The sequence below is a fragment of the Macaca nemestrina genome, chromosome 7 (genome assembly GCF_043159975.1).
Source record: "Macaca nemestrina isolate mMacNem1 chromosome 7, mMacNem.hap1, whole genome shotgun sequence".
Taxonomy (NCBI): domain Eukaryota; kingdom Metazoa; phylum Chordata; class Mammalia; order Primates; family Cercopithecidae; genus Macaca; species Macaca nemestrina.
Genome location: NC_092131.1, coordinates 99,719,485 through 99,743,757, shown reverse-complemented (window position 1 = coordinate 99,743,757; position 24,273 = coordinate 99,719,485). Strand labels below are relative to the sequence as shown.

Here is a 24,273-nt window from a genome sequence, read left to right as displayed (position 1 = left end):
GCCTTGCATTTACTTCTCCAAATTACTCCTCTGCATGGAGAAGAAAAGGAGCTCTTTGAGTTCTACCAAAAGTAGACAATCAAGTTCAAGGACCCAGCATTAGACTTTTCTGAGACCTGTTTTTATTAGTTTGCTATTGCTCTTAACACTCTTTCATGCACAGTGATGTAAAGTCCCTCAGGGGTGAGTATTAATTAGCACCTGCCTATTTTGGCATCTTCCTCAGTGACTGGAGACAACTCAGAGACAAAGAGCCAATATGTCCAATGGCTGGACCTTTGTCAGCTCTCTAAGGACCCAAACGTTGAAAGAGATGGACCACAGAAAGGGCCTCTGAATCTGCAGTCCAGAACAGAGAAGTGGTAGGTAAGTGTTACCAGGGTTAGGAGTGAAATAAATCCAAGTCAGAAATAAGAATGAAGAGCCAGAACAGTGAGTGAGAACTGGGCTCAGTGAGGATTGGCAGTGGAGACATTAAAGCGATGTTCTTCTTTGGCCATAAACTCTTCTGAACACTTTATATATATTAAGTCACTTATTCCTCACCAAAAAAACCCCAGCAAGTTTGGTGCCATAATTATTATTCAGTTGAAGAAAGGGAGGTGCAGAGAAATTAAGTAATTTGCCCAACATCACACAGCTAGTAAATGGCATTGTGGTGTCCCAGTCTGCTTCATATTTTTTCAAATTTTTATGAAAATATACAAACTAATTCGAATAATAAGTCAGTGATAACCTATTGCTCACTACTTAGCTCCAATAATTTTGCCAGATTTTTATCCATATATATATATGTGTGTGTGTGTGTGTGTATCTTTTTCCTGAAACATTTAAAGTTTTATAATACTTTACCCCTAAATACTGCAGTACCTATATCCTTAAAATAGGGTGTTCTAAATAACAATATGATTTATTACACATAAGGCATTGGAAAGTCTCTAACATAATCCAATAGACAGTTTATATGCATATATCCTCCATGACTTAAAAAAAGGCGTAAAGCTTTTAAAAGAACAGAAAAAAAATTCACACATTACATTTTAGCTTCTTTCTTCTTTGTTAGTTTCTTCCTTCCTTCCTTCCTTCCTTCCTTCCTTCCTTCCTTCCTTCCTTCCTTCCTTCCTTCCTTCCTTCCTTCCTTCCTTCTTTCTTTCTTTCTTTCTTTCTTTCTTTCTTTCTTTCTTTCTTTCTTTCTTTCTTTCTTTCTTTCTTTCTTTCCTTCTTTCTTTCTTTCTTTCTTTCTTCTTTCTTTCTTTCTTTCTTCCTTTCTTTCTTTCTTTCATTCTTTCTTTCTTTCTTTTCTTTCTTTTCTTTCTTTCTTTCTTTTTTCCTTTCCTTCTTTTCTTTCTTCTTTTGAAATAGGGTCTCATTTTGTTGCTCAGGCTGGAGTGCAGTGGCACAATCACGGTTCACTACATGTTCGACCTCCTGGGATCAGGTGATCCTCCCACCTCAACCTCTACAGTAGCTTGGACTACAGGCACGCAACAACACGTCCAGCTATTTTTTTTTTTAATTTTATTTTGTGTAAAGATGAGGTCTCACTTTGTTGCCCAGGCTGGTCTCAAACTCCTGGGCTTAAGCAATCCTCCCACCTTGGCCTCCTAAAGTACTGGGATTACAGGTGTGAGCCATCACACCTGGCCTTGTTTTTTTAGAGAACAGCCCTTCCACTGCATTTTTTCATGACATCAATTTTTTGAAGAGGCCAGGCCAGTTGACTTCTGAATTGTCTGCGACTTCTCTGAAAAGACTCACACTGATTCTCAAGTGCATCACATCCACATCTATCCAGAGCTGAGAATGGAACCACTTCTGTCTTCTGCCAAAACCTCCACCCTTCCCCAACATGGCCTTCCCACAGCCCATTGTAGACTATTATGTTTAATGTATACAGACTCTTTGTCTATTTTAACAGCAGCCAGCAGTTTCCTTAATTTGTCTTTGTATACCTGAGTTCTGGCATAAGGCCTGGCACAGGGTGGGCCCTCAGTGGATGATTTGATAAAACAAATGAGCCTAATCTCTCTTTTTAAAATGCTTCAAAGAATTGCACTATAATATATATTCAGAAAATGCATAGATCTTAAGTGAACAGATCTAAGAACTGTTACAAACATGTGCTCTGTAATGGCCTGTACCAGAATAGAAAGCATTTACCAAACTTCCAGAATGCTGCCCCATATCCCTGCCCACCACCCACCCACAAGGTAGCCACTGCCCTGACTTCTGTCATCATAGTTTAATTTTATCTGTTTTTCAATGAATAAATAATGTCATAGACTCTTTAGTGTCTCACTTCTTTCATGCAAAATTTTATCTGCAAGAGCCATCTGTGTTGTCCCAGTATTGTTCATAATGCAGAAGTTCATTACTTTTTGCTGCTATGTTAATATTCCACTGTAAAAATTAACCATAATTTATTTCTTGATTTCTGCTTTTTGGGTTATTTTTCCATTTTGAGACTATTAGGAGTAATGCTTCTAGCAACCTTTTGAGTGCATATCTGTGGTATAATTTCTGGGACTTAGGGACATTGTATATTCTCATTTAGTAAATTTGATCAAACAGGTTTCCAAGGTGGATACTCTAATTTACACCAGCAGAAAGTTTAGGACAGTTCACCTATTCCACATCCTCTCCAACGCTGGGCATTGTTAGGCTTTTTAATTTTACTCATTCTGATGGGTATGTAAATGACATATCATTCTGGTTTGAATTTGTAATTTTCCATTATCACCTTTGCTTATATTTATCGGCCATCTGTAAATTCTCCTTTGTGAAACACTTGTCCAAGTATTTTGCCTTTGTTTTCCTTACTGATTTAAAGGACTTCTATATATGCTAGACACAAATGTTTTCTTCCTGTGTGGTTTGCCTTCACACTCTCTTAATGGTATCTTAATGACATTTTAAAGTCCTATTTTAAAAATTTTGCCTAACCTAGGGCCATAAGGATATTTTCTCTTTTTGTTCTGGAAGTTTTATTGCTTTACTTTAACATATTTACATTTGTGACCCATCTGGAATTCATTTTTGCCCCCTGTAGATATCCAGTTATTACAACACCATTTGTTGAAAAGACATTCTGGACTATAGTAGCAATTTTGTCATAAATCAGCAGACCACATATATATGGATCTATTCCTGGACTGCCTATTTTGTTCTTTTAGTATGTTTGGCAATTATTACAATAATATCACTCTGACCTGACTACTGCAGCTTTATAATAAATCTTAACATTTAGTAGCAAAAGTTCTTCAATTTTGCTCTTCTTCAAGCTCTTCTACAGTATTCTTGGTCCTTTACATATTCACATACATTTTTAAATTGGCTTATCAATTTCCACAGAAATACCTGCTAGGATTTTAATTAAGATTTCATTGAATTTATGGTGAAACTAGAGATGATTTAATGTATTTACAGTATTTAATCTTCTAACTCATGAACATTGTGTATTTCCTCCATATACTTGGGTCTTTTAGAATCTATATCTGTGATGTTTTACGACTTTATAAGTAAAAGCCTTTATAGGCCTTTCATTAAATTTATTCCCAGTGATTATTTTGTATTCTATTTTCAATGGTGGTTTTTAAAAAATATCATACTCTAATTGTTTCTACCTAGTATACAGAAATACAATTTATTTTGACAAGCTGAGATTGTATGCCACAATCTTGCTGAATTAAATTACTAATTTTAATGGCTTATTTGTTTACTTTTTGGTAAAAATAAAAAATAAACACATTTTTGCATATATTATGTTATCTGCAAATAACAGCTTTATTTCGTCCTTCCCAATTTTTGTGCCATTTATTTGCTTGCCTTATTGCACTATATAACACCTTTAGAAAAATGTTGAGTAAAAATAGTGACAGCAGAAATTCATGTCTTACTCCTAATTTGAAGGGGAGAGTTTTTAATATTTCATCATTAAGTATAAAATTAGTCATAGAGTTTTTATCAATAACCTTTATTAGATAAAGGAAATTCCCTGTTATTTCTATTTTGCTTAGCATTTCTATCACCAATCAATGCAAATTATATTACATATCTTAATGCATTCATTGAGATAATCACGATTCCCCCCATATTCTCATTTATTCAGTAAATTGTGTCATTCGAGATTCTAATTTTTTTTCTTTTTTCTTTTGGCATTTGGAATTATTTTCAATTGTCAAACCAGCTTTGCATTCTTGGAATAATTCCAACTTGGTTATAATGTATTATCCTTTTAATATATTACTAGATTCTGGTTGCTCACATTTGGTTAAGGACTTTTGTACCTAAGTTCATGAGGAAGATAAAAAATAATTTTGTTGTAATGTCTTTGTCAGTTTTATTATTAAAGCTGTTTAACCTCATGCCAGGTTAGGAACATGTTGGAAAATGTACATGATTCTTCTTTTTTATGCATGATGCAATTTAGGCTCACTTCTCTACAGTCCTTTTTTCTCTGAGGTCTTGGCTTTAAAAATCCTGTCTTAACAGCCCTAAATTCCAATTTTATTTTTACCTCAGCTGTAAGCCTTTGGTCTCTGTTCTGTGACATACATCTTCAAGCACCCTGAGGAGAAATGCGGCGGCCACCATAAAGCTCACGTCTATCTGTTCCTCTCCTTTTAGGATCTTGGCCACTCAAATCTTGGCTGCTTTGCTTGCTCTGTGATACTTTCAACAGCTTTTTAAAATCTCATTTTTTATAGTTGCTCCTGGCAGGCACAAGTTATTTATCATAACCAGACTAGGAAGTCTAATCTTCATCTTTAAAGTTGACATCAGATTGGACCATCTCTCATTGTTCCTTCCTTGGTAATAGAATATTGGGATAGCAGTATCCACAAGAACGACTTCATGGTATAAGACAAAGATATGAAGTAGTGATTGCATGAATAGCATCATAACCAGGCCTGGGCTTGTATTTCAGCTCTGCTACACCTAGCCATGTGAGTTTTGAAAACTTTTCTACACTAATACACACATTTTAATATGGAATTACAATAGTATCTACCTCATAGGCTTATTGGGAAGACTAGCTCTAGTGAAACAATATATTTGAAGTAGGTACTCTGTGCCTAAAACAGAGTAATAAAGTGCTGGCTACCACTAAATTAATTTTTTATTATTTGAACTGATTTCTGATGTGTCTCTTAAACACTTTTTATTAATATTTTACACAAATATAGAAAAGTCTAAAGAGTTTGTGCTTTTTCTTGTGTCTGGCAGATAGTACGCACTCAACTATTCAATATTTGTTAAACAGGCTTAGTATTGAAGGGATTTAACTCCACACATGGCTAGCAATGGTTTATTCAATTCCATTGATTCCAAAATCATGGTGATTTCCATCAGCAGTATTAAATCACGAACTTATCAGCTATTCTCCTTTAAACCGGGCACAATCTCAGTCACTGTAATCATTTTGAGACACCATCGACTGTTCTCACCTCCGTCTCAAACAACGTCGGGAAGAAGAAACCTAATGCTTTTTTTTCTTTTCTTTTCTTTTCTTTTCTTTTCTTTTCTTTTCTTTTCTTTTCTTTTCTTTTCTTTTCTTTTCTTTTCTTTTAAAAGGATCTCGCTCTGTCACCCAGGCTGGAGTGCAGTGGCGCCATCTCGGCTCACTGCAACCTTCGCCTCCTGGGTTTCTGGGTTCAAGCGATTCTCCTGCCTCAACCTCCCAAGTAGCTGGGATTACAGGTGCCTACAACCACACCTGCCTTTTTTTTTTTTTTTTTAGTAGAAGATGGGGTTTTGCCATGTTGGCAGGCTGGTCTCAAACTCCTGACCTCAGGTGATCCACCTGCCTCGGCCTCCCAAAGTGCTAGGATTACAGGCATGAGCCACCGCACCTGGTCAAAACCTAACACTTTTAGGGAAAATTATGAAGTCCCTCTATCTCTAAGGAACACAGTTCTTCTAAAAAGAGATAATTTTACTGTGATTTTATACTGTATAGTCTTTAAGAATAAATGTGTTTGGACAATAAGTTTTGTATGCATCCTGGCAATGGAACCCATAGCTGAAAAGAACACTCAAATGGGAGAATTAGCCTCCCTTGCCCACCCAGCTGAGCCTATCCTCACCCTTAGTGCCTGTGAAATATTATTGCCCACCTGGCTGGAGCACAGATATGTCTTGGAACCTGGAGGATAAGACGAGAGGAATCTCTGAGGGTAGAAGATGAGATTTTTTGTGGAAGGGGTGGGCTTTCCCTAGGCAGGTGATGTTTTGTCACACTTTGAGAGATTGGAAGTGGGATGCGCTGCTGTGCTGAAGACAGAAGGAATACCAGATACCCTGCAGATGGAGAATCCCTGGGCACAGGGCAGCTCAGGAACTTTACAGGTCTTGGAACATATGATTTAGGAGTCCTTATTAGAAAAAAGAATACAATACTAAAGATACAAAAATCAGCCTCAAAGATGATCATTGATCTAGGATGCAGAAACTACAAAAAATCACAAATTTTTAAAAGTTGACCAACACCACAAATATACAGTAAATAACACTTTGAAGACTTCATTATTTGGCATATTTCTCTTTTTGTTCACAGTTTTTAAATTTTGTTTGTTTGTCCAGTTTCTGGCTAAATATCCTGGGATTTTGTAACATTTCCTATAAAGAAATTAGGAAGGTAGTTCAGTTTCTTCATTAGCATGATAGCGTAAACTTTATTTTTTATTATTGAGAGTTTAGGAAATTTCATTTTGCTTCAAAAAGTATTGTTGGTAATGTCACATGATTTTTTTGAGACTGTTGCAGACACCAGAAAGCTAGTATCTACTTTCTTTCTTTCTTTCTTTTTTTTTTTTTTTTTTTTTTTTTTGGTATGAGCTGTTAGATTTGGAAGAATTTTCCAGGCTAGTATTTGACTTTGTACATTTCATCTCTTGTTCTCCCACTATGGTGCTAGGCTTCACAAGAGACCATTCCTGTGACATCAGGCCATGCTCATTTGTGGGATGATGCTAGGAGACCCAGCATGTGGGGCAGCTATTAGCATGGCTAATCCTCCAATCCGCTCCTATGGGCAGCTTCTAGTGACTATATATGGCAGCAACGGCAATAACACAAAAAATTTACATCGAGACAAACTAAATGTATTCTCAATGCAACTTTCCTCTCACTATTTCACAGATGTCCATGGCCCCTCTATTCCCCCACCCCACCTCTCATGACAATCAGAGGGGATGCTGACAGAGAATAAAATGGAATGGCAATAGAGATGGTCCTTCAACACCTGGAATGAAAATATCCTATTCCTACAAATTGAACAAAAAGCTACAAACACTTGAACACATTTCTAGTTCTCCTCCCAGGGTCACGTAAGGGAGAGGCCCTGAAGTTAAGGCTTTGTTTGCTTCTTGGCAAACACACCTCTACCAGGACATCACCATTTCTGCCTACATCCAGAGTCCAGGTGTATCTTTCCTTGTGTGTGGCGAAGAAGTCCTAAATTCCCTGGGACTTCTTATTTTGCCTTTCTTAGCTTGTCTTTGCCTTCTGGAAACTCCTTCCTCATTCCACAAAGAACCTTACCTGGACCTATGGGTTAGCCTTGTGGAGATGGAGGGGTTAGGGTAGGAAGAGGATGGAGTGTTGTTCCTCCCCATGAGTTCCCAGCCTCCAGTGATAAAGGAGATTTTCAACCTATCAGGAGAACCAGAGCATGATATTGTCACTAGAACTGACTTTAGTGGAGTCGCCCTAGATCCTTCAGGAGGGTCCCAGAGAGGGCATTAGTGGGGCTAACCTCTACAAAGCTGGGATCTCAGCATGTGGTGGATTTGAAAGATAACAAATGTATCTTCAATTGATGTCCCTTTCCATTGCACCCCCATACAGTAACCCTGAATCTGCCATGTGGCTCTCATGGTGTAGCCAAGAGAAGGAACTCAGAGTCTGATGCCAGTTGGCAAGGCAAGCAAACTGAAGTTATAGTCTCTGTCTGTACAAATTCTGTAACTTTTTTTTGTTTGGGTCATTGTTATGGATAAAACACAAGTTGAATACTGCTGCCTCAAAATGGCCCCTGGCCAGTGACCCTTTGGCCAGTCTAATCTTGAATACAATTGCTTTCATTGCTAAACAGCGCAGAGGGTTGAGAAGATCAGCTGCTGACTGTATCGCACACTCCCCAGAATTTGGAGATTGGCTGCAGTTCCTGTGAAACTGATTGAGGTCAAGTGAACATGGAAACCGAGGAATTAAGATAACCCAGGCACAAAGGTCTCGAAGAACAATGCACCCCTGTTCTTGATGTTTTTCTGAGGAATTTCCCAGTGCTGCACTGGACTGGGACCAGGTCCTTTCCTTGGTTACAAAGGCCCATTATCACAGGCAAAAGGCAGCATCCATGTGCCTTCCTGGAATTCTATGAAACTAAATACCATGCTGGTGTGGGGTGTGTGTGTGTGTGTGTGTGTGTGTGTGCTTGCCCACATAGGTCAAACATTTGAAAAATGTCTTATGGCCTTATTCAAGGTCACAGTTACTTAGATGTGCCTGCCTGATTCCAAAATGCATAGCTATTCTGTGCCACAGCTGGCTGTCCCATTATAAGAGATTGCTTAGACTGACAGAAAATAATGGTCTTCCAGAACCACTGAGTCATGCAGACTATGTGATGAGTTGAAACAAAATACACTATCATAAGAATGGCTAACTGTTATTAAAGCCTATTGACACAGTGAATGATAGAATATTCACACTAGAAGAGCTCTTACCATGAATCACAGATTCAGCTTCTAGCTACTGAGGATCTACTAGGTGCCATGCATTTTTCCACACACTGAGGATACAGAAATGAATGAGATAGATTATTTCCCCTCAGAAGTTTACATCCTAGGTGGGAAGACAGACAATTAGCAAGCAAATGAACAAGACAATTCTGATAATTATAAGTGCCACAATGGAAATAATGTAGATGTATGGTAAAGGGTCACTGTAAGGGGTGGGAGGGCTTCTTCAGATAGGGCAGTCAGGGAAGGGCTCTGTGCTGACTATCGCTCCTACAGATCCACGGTCCCCCTTCCCCGGCTAGCTCTGTGTCCCAGGAGGTGGATCTTCATTCAGTTCTTATGATGCATAAAATCCAATGATATCCAGTGTCAGAGAAAGACAGAGATGCATTATGAAAGCCCTGGTGGACACCAACAGTAGAATCCCTGTGGAGACCCTTAGGGTTTGGAGTGAGATCCCGTGCCTGATACTATATTCCGTTGGGGAACCAGCCACTCAACTGGAAGCAGGGTGTGAAGATGCTCATATCTCATATAAGTGCCCCAAAAAAGTATCTGTAGTGGAGGAGGATACAATCAAGTGGACAAGATGATACCATAAATGTCAGCCAGTCTCTTTTCCCGTCTATGCTAGTGTTTGCTCAGAGGGCCCATGAACAAAGTGGCTCTCATGGCAGAGATGGAGAAAACACATGGGCTCAAAAATATGGACTTCTCCTTACCGAGCCTCATCTGACTAGTGCCTCAGCTGAGAGCCTAAATTCTCAGTAGCATTGAGTCCCTGACATGGTATCTGTTCTTCAGGGCACCTGCCAGTCAAATGACAGTAGATCAATTACACTGGGGTTCCTTACATCATGGGGAGATCAACAATTTTTCACAGCAACAGATACATATTCCAGATACAGATTTACCTTCCCTTCCTGAAGCAATTCTTCCAGCATTGCCATTCACAGATTCACAGAATTTATTTACCCTCATCTTGGTATCCCTCACATAGCCTCTGCCAGCAAAGGAAGTGGGGCAATAAGAACTTATACCCAAGAGACTCTGTTTGATCCTTTTCATGGATTAATCCACATCTCCACCTCATGATACAGGAACTATTGTGCACCTTTTGTAGCTGTGGAAACTGAGACTTGGAGAGGTTAAAAAAATCTTGTCCCAAATGATCAGCCAGCTTGTAACTAACTAGGACTAAAATCTAGATTTTTCTGGCCAAAAAGTATGTGTTAAAGAAACACTGCATTTATCGGAGAAATGGCTGATTCCAGGGTTGGGAAAGGGAAAACAAGATGAGCCAGAAACATCTTAAAATCCCAGAAAGTAAGGAAGGTAGTACCCGCTTCCCCTCCAATAAAAGGAGGAGGGAAGGAAGGAAAGAAAAAAGGAAGGGAGGGAGGGAGGGAGGGAGGGAGGGAAGGAAGGAAGGAAGGAAGGAAGGAAGGAAGGAAGGAAGGAAGGAAGGAAGGAAGGAAGGAAGGAAGGAAGGAAGGAGAAAATGAAGGAGAGAAGAAGAGGAAGAAAGAGGGAGGGAGAGAAGGCGATAAGTGGGACTTGTCCCAGTGACACAGGAGCCAACCCTTTGTTCAGCCCTGGAACAAAGCTGGAAGAATTTGAGCGACAAAATAAAAAACATCATATTCGATTGTAACTCAAATAATAAAACAAATATCCATGACCTGTACTGATATAAACAATTGATCAAATAAACAAACATGTGGAGGAGAATAGATAGATAAATCTTTCTTACAGAATTCCAAATAATGTTTGTAGATTCTCCCTTTCCCAAGAGGTTGATATTATGCATTCCCTTGTATGGAACAAAGAAAAGGACACTTCACATCTGTGGTTTCTTCCCCCAAAGCCCTTAACCCCGGTCTAATCAGGAAAAAACATCCAACAAACCCAAATGGAGGGACCTTGTGCAAAATCTCTGACCAGCCCTCTTCATAACTGTCAAGGCCATGGGAACCAAGGAAAGACTGAGAAACTGTCACAGAATTCAGGAGACTTCGGAGACACAACAAATGCAATCTTGGACTGGATCCTGGAACAAGAAAATCCTGACATGTGTAGAAAAACTAGCAAAATAATATCGGTAGTTTAGTTAATAGTACTGAAACAATGTGAATTTCTTTGTTTTAAAAAACATACCATGGTTATGTGTGATGTTAACACTTGAAAAAGCTGGGTGAAAGGTGCATGGGAATTCTCTGTACTGACTGTGCAACTTTTCTGTAAATCTAAAAGTATTACAAAGTAAAAAGTTTAAAAGTTTAAAAAAACACAGAAAACAAAACACTGTATTAGATCACCTTTGAGTCATGGTATTTGACAGAACTTGCCTGGGTATTTTCCATTTGGGAACATTCACTTGTAGGCCATGGAAAATTTGTCTCTCTGCCCAATTAATAGAGAAAATAAGGAAAGAAAAAAAGGAGGCATGTAAGGAGTTGATTAATCCTCCAGTTTTAAAGATTACTCCAAAGAGACTGTACTTTTAACAAACAATTTAATAAACTCAGTGACTCTACCATCAACTATCAGTTCATGTTGAATTTTTCTCTATGTATCCATAAAAACTACAGGTCTTACATCTTATGATGAAATATCCCACTTCACCAAAAAATAGAGCACCCAGCTTGATGAATAGTCACTGGTATAAATCATTTGAGACAATCAGAAGCTTCATTATGCATTTTCCTGAAAAATTGGCCTCTTTGGTGAATATTTTTAATGTATTTCTCAAATCTGTCTTCACTGCAACACATCAGGCTGGAGAATCAATATAGACAGTAACTGGAGGCAACAAAAAAGGAGATGAAGTAGTAGCTACTGAGAAGTAAAACTGAGGCAGCTGGTCACAAGTCGCACGAGGACTCAGTCTCTTCATTGTAGTTGGCATTTAATAATTGCACATTTATTGAACACCTGCTTCTGAAATGCATAGAAATAACCACCTCCATGTGTCAGGACTAAATGGTCATTATTTTATTAACAACCTTACATAATAGTCATTATTATCCCCACTGTTAGCAGTAAAGTGATTGAGGCTCAGAAGCATTAAGTCACATTGTCAGCTGGGCATCAAATTAGATTTCCTTGGCTTCAGACCTCCAGCTTACTCACAGGGAGCAGAGCTTTGCTTACATGGGCAACACAGCACGGAGCCTACACCCCCAGCAAAGCAAATGAGAGCTCGGAGGCAATGACTTAAACAAATCATTTTTTAAAAAACATGGGAGAATCTGTTTAGCAACATTTGGCTGTTAGTTAACTCAAATTGTCCCTGTTTTTTTTTTTTTTTTTTTTTTTTTTTTTTTTTTTTTTTTCCTGCAAAGGTATGCTCTGAACTCCACGTAAACTTGGAAGGAAGAGAGGGTTCTCAACAGAGGAGCCACCTGTTCAAGGTATAAGCCAGGAAAACATCTTTTTAGATTTTTTTCCCCCCAAGTCATAAGAAACGTTTTTACTTTTCAAAGGCAGTAACAAAAATGGATCTATGTAATAAGAGAAAACAGTCTCTTGAGCAAAAGCACAAACAGCAGTTTCAGTGCAAAGCTACAGCAGCTTTCCCTCAAGGAACAAAGGTGCAGGGCTGGGCTGAGTAAGCAGCAGCCTACACAGCAGACAGGATCAGAGTCACAATCCAATGGAGCACACTCCAGAAACAAAAGCAGAACTCCAACAGGCAGAGGGGGAAGACACTGGATGATATGGTTTAGCTGTGTCCCCAAATCTCATCCTGAATTGTAGCTCCCATAATTCCCACGTGTTGTGGGAGGGACCTGATGGGAGACAATTGAATCATAGGGGCGGTTTCCCCCATACTATTCTCGTGGTAGTGAGTAAGTGTCACGAGATCTGATGATTTTATAAGGTGGTTTCCCCTTTCATTGGGCTCTCATTCTCTCTTGCCTGCCACCATGTAAGACGTGCTTTTCATCTTCTGCTACAATTGTGAAGCCTCCCCAGCCACAGGGAACCAAGTCCATTAAACCTCTTTTCCTTTATAAATTGCCCAGTCTTGGGTATGTCTTTATCAACAGTGAGTGAAAACAGACTAATACAGTGAATGACCAAACTTCAGCTCTATTATAGAAATATGTATATGTATGTATATAGTTTGTATATTTTATACCTATATGTAACTAAATTTATAAATACTAAATATAAAACTATATTTATATAAATATATAAATTATATCTAAAATATACAAATTCAAAATATAAAATAAGGTATATTGTGCTAAATAACAATTTTAATTTAAAAATGAATCAACAGGCTCATATTTTATTTGTTTAACTGGGAGTTCAGAGATCGTTAATAAGATGAGGGGGCATCCCCAAACTAGATAAGAAAATCCCTCAGAGCAATGGTGAATAATTGGGGTGGAGGGGTTCTGACTCCTTTGAGAATCTGATGAAAGCCATGAAACACTTTCCATGAAAATGAACATATACCCATTGTTGCGAGTTTTCTTTCTGGGTGGTCCATGAACCCCTGGTGTTGATCCCTATGGAGAGTCCAAGGGCGGCCTAAGCCTTCTCTCATGATCATTTCCCAAGCAGCAAAAGAGATGGACAAACCATCAAGACTTCTAAAAACCAGTTTATAAATGTTTTGTTGAAGGAGTTCTGAGTTTATCTATTTGTTTACATGGGGTTTGATTTCTATGCCTTCCAATTTCCAGATAATGTTCCAGATACACATGTCCCCAAATAATTGAAGTCAGACAGATAATAAAAGAACAGAACAGGGATCAAGTACTCTTACCCTTTGGTGCATTAGCAAGAGACTCCCAAAGCTTAGAAACTGATGGATATCAAAGACTGAAGAATCTGATCCACAGAGGCATGGCCAGGAGAGCCAGAATGTTGCTCTGTCCCTCTCTGGTGCACATCTGTGGCAGAATTGAAACAGGTGAATGATGGTGTTGGAGCTGTGAGGTCATGGAAGCCATGTGCCAAGCCCAGAGGCTGATCCCAAATAACAGAATGGAGCTGTGTCATGTGCACATTTCACTCTCATTCATTCAATGGCATAGCCTAGGGAAATAAACGAAAATGCCCACGTAAGAGCAAGATAAAAGGTAAATAATTGAACCAGTGTAGACCATTAGGCCATGCCACTCAACAAGCACAGGCCAAATGGCAGTGGACACAACGCTTCTGGCAAAACATAAAGGACAAGCAAGAACATGTGAAGGATGTTAAGGAAGCCACTGACAAGGAAGCAAGCCTGTCGTTCAGTGAGACCAGCAAGTGAGTGTTCAAGGAAGCAAAGTGGAATTGAGGACCTGGTCCACAAAGAAACATTAACCAGCGGTGAACTAGACAAATGTATGAAATCACATGCAAAAGATGGAAATGCCTAGATATTTTCTTTGGTAGTTGGTGGGAGAGGTATATTGGGCAAGTACTCTCCCTCATAGAAACGGGCGGCACAATATTCATTCTTGGCAGAAAACTAAAAACATTTTTAACAAAGAAATATGACTGCAGCATCAGAGTCACTAGCCACTATATTCCTGGATCAGTCTGGTACATACATAGTCAGATTATATATTTGTTGAACGCTCCTAGGTTGTTGTCACTGAGAGATATTAAAGTACTGACTAAAGTGGATCTTATGGTACACTTGACCTTGAGCAAGAGAAATCAAAGAGGGAAGGCATCATCCACATCAAATACTACCTGAGCTCCACAGGTGTCTCGTGCGTGTATGAATTGCACATGGGAGAGATTGTTCCAGACCACACACTGCCTGTCACCATAACTGATTGAACTATTGCAGTGAAAGACTGTGGTCCTAACCCATAAGGAAAAAGTTTATGCCTCAGATAACACTTCATCTCTCAACACATCCTTGAAATTACTTACCAAAAAGTCTTCCAAGGGGCTTTGCACTTGTTATCAACAATAAAACCTCAAAGGAAGTCAAATTATCCCAGAAGAGTCAAAGGACATGAGACAGTCATTTCATTGACTTAAAAAACAAGTGAATATTATTGTATTAAATATCAAATGCAAATCACAGGCAGGAGATGATAATGGGGGAAAAATAATTCCTCCTCTTATTGTGACCTACCTTAGAACTGCATTTGTAGATATAATGGTCTATAAAATCCTGTTATTACACCTGCAAAATTGCTAGAAAAAGCTTTCACTCTTATTCATACAGTACTTTACAGTTCCCAATATACCTTAGCACGTACTGTCTGTTGCCATAGAGTGAACTCAGATGCAGAATATAACAGTGAGGAAACTGAGGTTCAGAAGGTTAAGTGAACTGTCCAGGTTCAGGCTTGAAATGGGGAGAGCTATTTGACCATAATGGTAAGAAATCAAATTTAGCCACTAATAAGACCCTGTTCTGAGCTATAAAAGAGAAGGAACAACTGTTTGGCTTCTATTCTCTTGGGGTAACAGCTTGCAAGTTTCCGAAAGAACAACTTGCTAGTAGGGCATTGGCTCCTCGAATTCCATTATTAATCCAGGATGAATGGGTGAATGGATGCCCGGTTTTCTAGGCTTCTCTGGAAATGATACTGGCTCTCTGCTCTTTCCTACATCCCCATCCCCTATTCAGAACTGCTGTTTTGTTGTTTTTCATTGTCTTTCCTTTATTTATTCATTATAAAGCCCCTCCAATTCTAACATCTCAAGCTATTTGAAATACAGGCTGGGCACGGTGGCTCACGCCTATAATCCCAGCACTTTGGGAAGCTGAGGCAAGTGGATCACAAGGTCAGGAGATTGAGACCAGCCTGGCTAACATGGTGAAACCCCATCTCTACTAAAAATACAAAAAATTAGCCGGGCGTGGTGGCAGGCGCCTGTAGTCCCAGCTACTCAGGAGGCTGAGGTGGGAGAATGGCTTGAACATGGGAGGCAGAGCTTTCAGTGAGCTGAGATCATGCCACTGCCCTCCAGCCTGGGGGACAGAGCAAGACTCCGTCTCAAGAAAGAAAAGAAAAAAAAGAAAGAAAGAGAGAAAGAGAGAGAGAAAGAGAGAGAGAGAAAGAAAGAAAGAAGGAAAGAAAGAAGAAAGAAGAAAGAAAGAAAGAAAGAAAGAAAGAAAGAAAGAAAGAAAGAAAGAAAGAAAGAAAGAAAGAAAGAAAGAAAGAAAGAAAGAAAGAAAGAAAAAAGAAAAGAAAAGAAATACAAATGCAGGAGATGCAGGAGGCATTTGTCACATCCGTGAACATGCTGTGTGACTATATCTACCTCTGGAAGACACTGCAAATGCATGTTAGTCTGCAGCGCCTTTGCTCCTGGAATTTTCTCATTATAGAAAACCAAAAATGGCAGAAGATGGCTTATTTTGCCTGCAGTTTAGGCAACATTTTATCTACCCTAGTATAACAATAATAATGTCTCTGGAACTCAATATTATATTCAAACCCCCAGCTCCCTCATGTAGTTGGTGGGTTCTGAAAACTAGAATAGAGGAATAACTTCAAGTTTAAAGAAGAAAATAAGCACAGATCTCATAAAACAATTCTAACTTCATGAAAGTTAAAACTCTAGTCCAGATGTTTCATGCCCAATAGGCCCTCCTCTGCCTTCCAAATTGAAACTAAATCCACTCTAATCTTCAGTACTCAGACAGAGGACAACTTTCTACCTATGAATCCCACGATCAGAGTAAAATGTTTTAAAAAATTTCTCATCCACATGATGGAATATTATGCACACATGCAAGTGGTGGTTTCAAATCATTCATAATGTCATGGAAAGGAAATAAATAAGATATTAAACCATGTATGTTCCCTAATCTCATTGACATGAAATATGTAATATGTAATATAGTTTATAGTTTAAATGGCTGGAAAGAAATACACAAAATATTCATAACAATGATCTCTGCTCTACAATGATGATTGACTTTTGTGTTCTTTATCTTTTCCTTTTTTATGTCTGTCACTTCATTTATTTTATTTAATTAATTTACTTATTTACAGGAGGAGTTGAAAGACATTTTAAGAAGACTTTTCCTCTTTTTTTCCCTAAACATGAATCATTCGAGTAAAACCAACTTAACTACAGAAATGTAATAAAGTAAGGATAGTGGGTGCAGCCCACATGTGTTTAAAGGGCTGTGTGCTCAGGACTGCCTGCCTAGAAGGCAAGCACAAAGACCCTTTAAAGAAGATATTTTTCTCCCCAAACATCTACAAATGTTTCAACTTAGAGCTTAAAATTTTTTTTTGAAAAAAAAAAAAGGTGCAAAGGTGGCCGGGTTCGGCAGCTCATGCCTATAATCCCAGCACTTTGGGACCTGCCAACTTGGGCAGATCACCTGAGGTCAGGAGTTCGAAACCAGCCTGGCCAACATGGCAAAATCCTGTCTCTACTAAAAATACAAAAATCATCCAGGCATGCTGGTGGGTGCCTGTAATCCCAGCTACTTGGGAGGCTGAGGCTGGAGAATCGCTTGAACCCAGGAGGCGGAGGTTGCAGTGAGCTGAGATCATGTCATTGTACTCCTGCCTGAGCAACAAGAGCAGAACTCTGTCAAAAAAAAAAAAAAAAATCAAAATCCACACAAACCACTCACTCCTAATCACCTTCCTTAACTGATTATGTTTGTCACAAATTTTACCAAAAGATTAATGAAAATATTGAAAAAAATTATTTTCTCACATTACATTTGTAAAGATAATAGAATTTAGGAGTTTCTCAGAAAATAGACCAGAAACTGTCATCAAGTTTCCAGACTAGAAAGTCTGGGACAACAGAGCTGCAGGTGGGGAATGGGAAGCCCAGGAGAAATCAGAAAATATTGGACTGGGGTGTGGTCGGGAGCTGCTCCATAGGAGACATGGCTGTGCGAGAAAGGGGAACATGATGTAATCAGAAAAACCTTAACTCCCCGCTGACATACAGCACTGGCTGTCACAACGATTCCAGCAGTTTGGTTCCAAACTGAGGTAAACGCTTCAATGCTTATTCACATGCTTTCATTCACATTGTTTTTTCAGACTCAAGTTGCCCAAATTTAATACTTCTGCTAATGTGACTACACATGCCTAAAAAGTGGGGTGAGGTAGGGGGGTGCTTTTAAAATCAGGATGGGAAAAGAGATTAAAAATCATCAAATTAATCCTTTTAGCTCAAAATGAAATGAAGCACAAAATTATTGGTTTCCAATAGGAAATAACCCAAAATCTAAGCATCACTTTCCCTTCCTGCCCTAGCCTCTACCCTACACATAGAGAAGAAATGAGAAACTCAACTTAAGCCCAGTGTGTTTTGTTCTGTTGAAGAGCAGAGCTTCACCCCAGGCCCTGTGGCCAGCCTCTCCTGTCCAGTGGGATGCAGCGCATGAGATACTTTGGGCTGTAGTAGGATTCCGCAAGGCTGGTGGGGTTGAGGGTAAGATCTTCAGAATCTTCTTGAGGCTCCTCTGTTAGCTCCTCACCCATCTTCCTAGTGCTTCTCTCCCCTAGGCAAGAACTCCTGTCAAAACAGCCCCCACTGAGTTGTGGGCTATAAATTATCCTAGGTTCTCTGTCCCACTCTCATTATCTTCAATCTCCCCTTCCTCCCCACTGAACTTGTCATGGGCCCATCTGGGGCTGGTGCTAGACTTCTGAAACATGAACCTCCCCAGCCTTGGCCCTGGCTCACCCACTTCTCTCTGCCTTCAACTTCACGGTCATTGTGTGAGTAACACTTCTTGCTTTTGGGTGTATACTCTGGGTTCCACTGCTAGTCCTGGTTTCTCTTTTGAAAGTCATTGTTGCTACTGTGATTCCAGAGTAGTTGACTCTTCCCAAGCCACTCCCCCTGGCAGGAAATGGGAAGGTTCCTCGAGCTCTTCTGCTCCTCTTTCTCTTGGACCCACAAAGTTTTGGTCCTCAGTCTCAATTTGTCAAAGCCCACGTGCTCTTCTTTCCCTCCTCTGTTTCTTCAGTGCACACTTCTGCTTTGCAGGAGTGAGATGCCTGGGAGGAAGGGGATGATGACCTGGGCCAGTCGGTGTTCTGGCAGCTTTTCTGGTTTTGATCCCTTGAGTTTTCTCTGTTTTCTCAGCTGATCCTTCCCTTGAGTGGCTTGAGTCTCGGGAATCCACTGATTCTCTTGATTTACGTCTTTTAAGATCTTTCTCCTTATGTTTTTTACCATGTTCAATATCAAGATAAGGATCAATGAGATCTTCTTTATATTTTTCTTTGGCCTTATAGCCAAGTTGCTGGGGAATTCCCATTTAATCATGAGCCAGACCATGTTTTTGAATGTGTTAAGGGAAATGTCTAACCCCCTGTGTATCTCTGGGCTTTTCTTGTTTTTAGCTGCATCCTGCTCAGTTTAGGTATTTACTAAAGCATTCATACAATGTCATCCTGAGGAGTGAAAGTGATGCTCCACATCGTGGTGAACAAGGGTCACTATCTGCTGGGCAAACAATTCTGAGGGGCTATACTGAGACTGAGCTGACTGTATGTGCTGGAAAATGGGACAAAATTTCTGTTCCTTTTTTTTGTTGCTGTGAACTAAATCCTGACAAAGCTTGTGTTCCTGAGCCAGTAACCCACTCGGTCATGCAAGATCCTCATCAAAAGATTCCATCCGGACATTGACCTGTGTCTGTTGAATAATCATAAAGACTTTCCTGCAGACAAGTCTTCTTTGGCTCCCATGTGTTCTTTCTTCTTCTTCTTCTTCTTCTTCTTCTTCTTCTTCTTCTTCTTCTTCTTCTTCTTCTTCTTCTTCTTCTTCTTCTTCTCCTTCTTCTTCTTCCTCTTCCATTCCCTTAGGTCTCTGCAATAATCACATATTGCTTGTTTTAGAAAAATATTTTTTCTTCAAGCAACCTTTCCTGTATTATAGCAATAATATGTCAATTTGCATTCCTACAACTATCTACTTCAGAGTTCAGCTTACTCTATGCTCAGAATTTACTCTATACATTTTCCTCTAGCCCTCTTCCTTTCCCATTCTATACTCTTCCTAGTCAAGCTCTTCCACTCCCATTGCTTCAGTTACAATCTATATATTTATAGCTCCCAAACATATATTGCATATCCCAGACTTCTCCTATGAATGCTAAACCTACGTATCCAGTTGCCTATTTAGTATATATCCACCATGATCACTCACTGGCAATTCAAACTCAGTATATTTAAATCAGAACTCAAAGACCCTTCTCCATACCCAGTCCTCTTTCTGTTTCCTACATCAGTGAGTGACACTCCTATCTATGCCATTGCATAAGCTAGAAAACTGGTTTAACACCTCCCTATCCAACATACCACATATATCCAATACATTATCAAGTCCTATTGCTTCTCCTTACAAAATATCTCTCAGATCTTTCCACAGTGCTCCATAATCATAGACACTCCACTGGGTGAAGTCTTCGTCTCTCACCTGCATCACTTGTTTTTGGCTTGAATTGTTTTTGGTTTGTTTGTTTGTTTGTTTTTGTATCCACAGATGACTGCCTTCCTCCTATCATCTTCTCTCCAGCCAAATCTATCATTTTGAAAACATTAATTTGACCAAAAATTTTTCAAACCTTAAATCTTTCAATAGTTTCTCTTTTGATTTTTAAAATAAAATGTAAAAATCACCAAAATTACAGGACCCCCAGCAATATAACCTCTTTCTTTCTCATCATCCTTATCCTCCCCTTCCCCTTGAGTTTTGCAGCCTTATGCTGTAGGGGAGGAAACCCCACAGATCCAGAATTTGAAAACAAGGCTTTGCTTTTCATAAGAAACGTAGGAGGAAAGAAGACTTCTCACCAGCCATGGGTCGAGGACCACTTCAAGCCCAATTCTTAACACATCAACATGACAGGCTTTATTTTAGATCTGAGCACAACAAATGCTGTTTCCAAGAATTGCCCTGTATCTAGCAAAGGGAGAGAAGGCCTCAGGATGCTCAGGTAGAGAAGAAGGGGCACTGTGCTGCTCACCAGAGAAGAAAAGGTAAGCCTTGTAATAAGCTATCAAACTTCAAAAGGCCAGTTGTGTAGAGGCACTGACAACATTTGTTTGAAGGAATTATTTATCCTATAAAGTGTTTAGAATCTATAAGAGTGTAATATTTGTCCAGGAAAGTAAAATAGTGAAACTGTACAAGGGAGACACAGTATTTGCCCAGGGCAACAAAACATTAAGGATCTCTTGGCTGATATTTTGATATGCTGAGCCAGGAACATCTGTTGATCACAGGGAGGCTGACTTCCTCATCTACAACCACAATAACTTTCATTAAGTACCACAAGGGAGAAAGCGTCTTTATGGTTAGGTCCATTTTATGCACTGTCTGTGTTCTATTTGGAACACTTTTCTCTTTCTTCTCTTGTTCCTTCTCTATGCTAACTCCTACCCTTCATGGAGATCTCAGCGAAACATAACAGCTTCTTGGATAGCTTCCCTGATTAACTGACCATCAGCTGTTAACTGATTAACCACTTCCTTGATTAGCTGCTTTAGAACTCTCTGTCTTTGACCCACTTACCAGCAATGTGATTCAATAATTAAATGACTAATATATGTTAGAATATGCCTATCAGGTTCTTCATTGTAGGTCCCTTTCTCAGTACAGGAACTTACACACTAAAAAAATATTTGCTGAAAGATATGTTAATTCATTTGTATTATTTAATATTTGTTCATCTATCCTATTAAACTGTAACTCCCTTGACCAGGACTTTGTCATATTTCTCTTTGTCAAAAAGGAGATTGATGATTTAATGTGGTGCTTTGTCCACAGTATACATTCAGTCAGTGTTTTATACATACCAAAATAAAAAGGAAAGCAAAGCACTTCTTTACTGATGTCCCTCTGTGGTAGAGCAGCAACTTAAATCTTGGCTTCACATACCTTTACATTATTCAAATTTATTTATGACTTCAAAGAGCTATTGTTTATATGGTTATATCTATGAATATTTTTTCATCTGAGTTAAAACTGTGAAAAACTAAAATATATCTACCTAGCAATTTATTTAGGTAATAACAAACCCATTGCATGTTAGCAAAATCACCATGCATTTGTATGAAAATACATGCATTCGTATGCAAATACAATGAAAATACAAATGCATGGTATTTTTGTTGACATGCAATGGGTTTGTTGTTACTTAATAAATGGAGATATATTTATTACCTTAATGTATTTGGAAATGCACTTTGGAAATACATTTCCAAAATTAAAACCTTTTTAGTTAGAAAAATGGCATTGTTTTGTGTTTTTCAAAAATATCTTTAATGTCTAGTTTAAAGATGATAACTGGATTCTAAAACCTGATTCTGCTTTCAACCTGCTGCAAGATGTTGGTTTGTTTGAAGTATATAAAGAAAACTGTCATTACACAATTATGCAGCTGGAAAATAAAGAGATTTTAATAACCTTTTTAAATAATTGTGAATTAAATTGTGGATTATATTCTCCTTTACTACTACACCAAAATTCAACAAGTGGTAATTTCTTAAAGATGAATTGAAATATCAAATCGAAACATTATCAGTGAACTTTTTTCATAATGGTTACGTTAAAATCTGTCAGTTCACTTTGCACTTTGAACAGATATTTAACTCATGCATGCTTTTGTAATGTCATGCAGTGATGACTTCGAAAATATTAATTTACTGAGTTATACAAATCTTCTAAGTGTCATATTTCATTATACAATATAAAAATTACATTTATTAATACCACTACCAATCTCATTAGAAAAGCAATTATTGGGAAGCTGCCAAGCTTGCAGTGGCAAATACAAATTTTCCAAAAGTCTAACTTTCGCTTGAAATGTTAAATTTTATCATTGGCAACAAAAATTCTCAGTTGTTAGTGATAGACCCAATTTATATATTTTTAAGAAAATGTCTTGACAATATCCAAATCTGCATAACTACAGTTTGTCTATTAGTCATTGTTCCAGATAAAAATGGTGTTTCCTTAAAAAACGAAAATGCTGACATTTCAGCTCGCAACTCAGACAACTACACAAGTGCTTTTCCCCGGGAAACCCATGATGCTTCAGTATGCCGCAGAAGTGCTTTAGACACTTGACTTTTATCTTGGAGTACTCATGAAATACCAGAGCTTGAGGGGCATTTGCTGGAAATCAATATTCTATCCTCAGCCTCTTTTAACTCTGAGGGAAAACTTACGCTTTCCAGTACCTCTGTCTTCCAAACATCCCATTCAACATACACAAATTATACCTCCAAGCCTGCCAGTTTTATTGTCAACACTAATATCCTTAAGGGCCTAGGTGAGAGAATACAGATGCCAGCCAGGGAAAAACAAAACAAAATCCATTCAAAGTCCAGGTCCTTTCACTGGTGGGTGGGGCGATTGCTTCCATATTAATCAAAAGCACGTAGAATTAGGAGAAAGAAAGATAAAAGACAACTTCCGGGGCTGTGACTAGCATCAGGGAGGATGATGCTATCATAGCGGAAGGAGAAATCACAAAGCAACAACTCAGGAAGGAGGCTTGATGACTGCACTGAAACTGGGGATAGTTTTTGACATGTGCAACCGTGTGAAGAGACCACCAAACAGGCTTTGTGTGAGCAACATGGCTGTTTATTTCACCTGGGTGCAGGCAGGCTGAGTCCGAAAAGAGAGTCAGCGAAGGGAGATAAGTGTGGGGCCGTTTTATAGGATTTGGGTAGGTAAAGGAAATTTACAGTCAAAGGGGGGTTTTTCTCTGGCAGGCAGGAGTGGGAGTCACAAGGTGCTCAGTGGGGGAGCTTTCTGAGCCAGGATGAGCCAGGCACAAGATAATGTCATCGCTTAAGGCAAGGATGCGATGGCTTGGCTTGGGCTCAGAGGCCTGACAATTTTCTTCCCTTTAACTAAACGCAAAGGTTTCCCGAAACTCACCTACCTCGTTGATGTGGTGGTTTAGCCAAGGAGTGTAAAACCATTGTCATTAGGGAGTAAGGAAGTAGTTCAGGAAGTTCACAATGGAGCCACCACCAGGAGACAAGAGACCCCACTTCTAGAAGATTGGAGTATCTCCTAGTCACTCTCCCTCCACTGGTTCCCCTCTCCAATGGGCAACAACTTTAAAAAATACTTGTATACATTTTGAGATCAGGATTTGGAAATATCACAGGCCATTTTGGAATTTTTTTATTCACTATGGATTTTCTATTTATTAAATAATTAAGAACATCTTTAAGAGGATAAGCCATGAGAAGGAGGAATATCTTTGTCATGAGAATCTCTTGAAAGATGCTGTTGAAATGAGGATTCTTCAAAGAGAACACGTCTATTACTTTATTTTCAATGAATAAGAGTAGGATGCAACTGCAGCTTTGCATCCTTAAGGAAGCTACTTAACCTTTCTGAGCCTCTGTTTCCTCACTTGTAAAATAAAGATAATAATAGTATTTACCTCCAAAGATTATTGTGAGGATTAAATAAAATATTACACATGCGGTATTTGGCGCTCTGTTTAGCACAAGTAATACATCACAAATAGTGACAGAAGTGACAGTGGTGGTGGCAGTGGCAGCAGCAGAGGTTGTAGTAGTCATGGTGGAGACTG

The 24,273-nt window shown here is 38.9% G+C and overlaps 1 pseudogene; it reads right to left on the bottom strand.

Moving 5' to 3' along the window:
• Positions 1-16,622: 16,622 nt before the first annotated feature.
• LOC105479336 (thyroid hormone receptor-associated protein 3 pseudogene) lies at positions 16,623-19,934 on the bottom strand (annotated as a pseudogene).
• Positions 19,935-24,273: the final 4,339 nt, after the last annotated feature.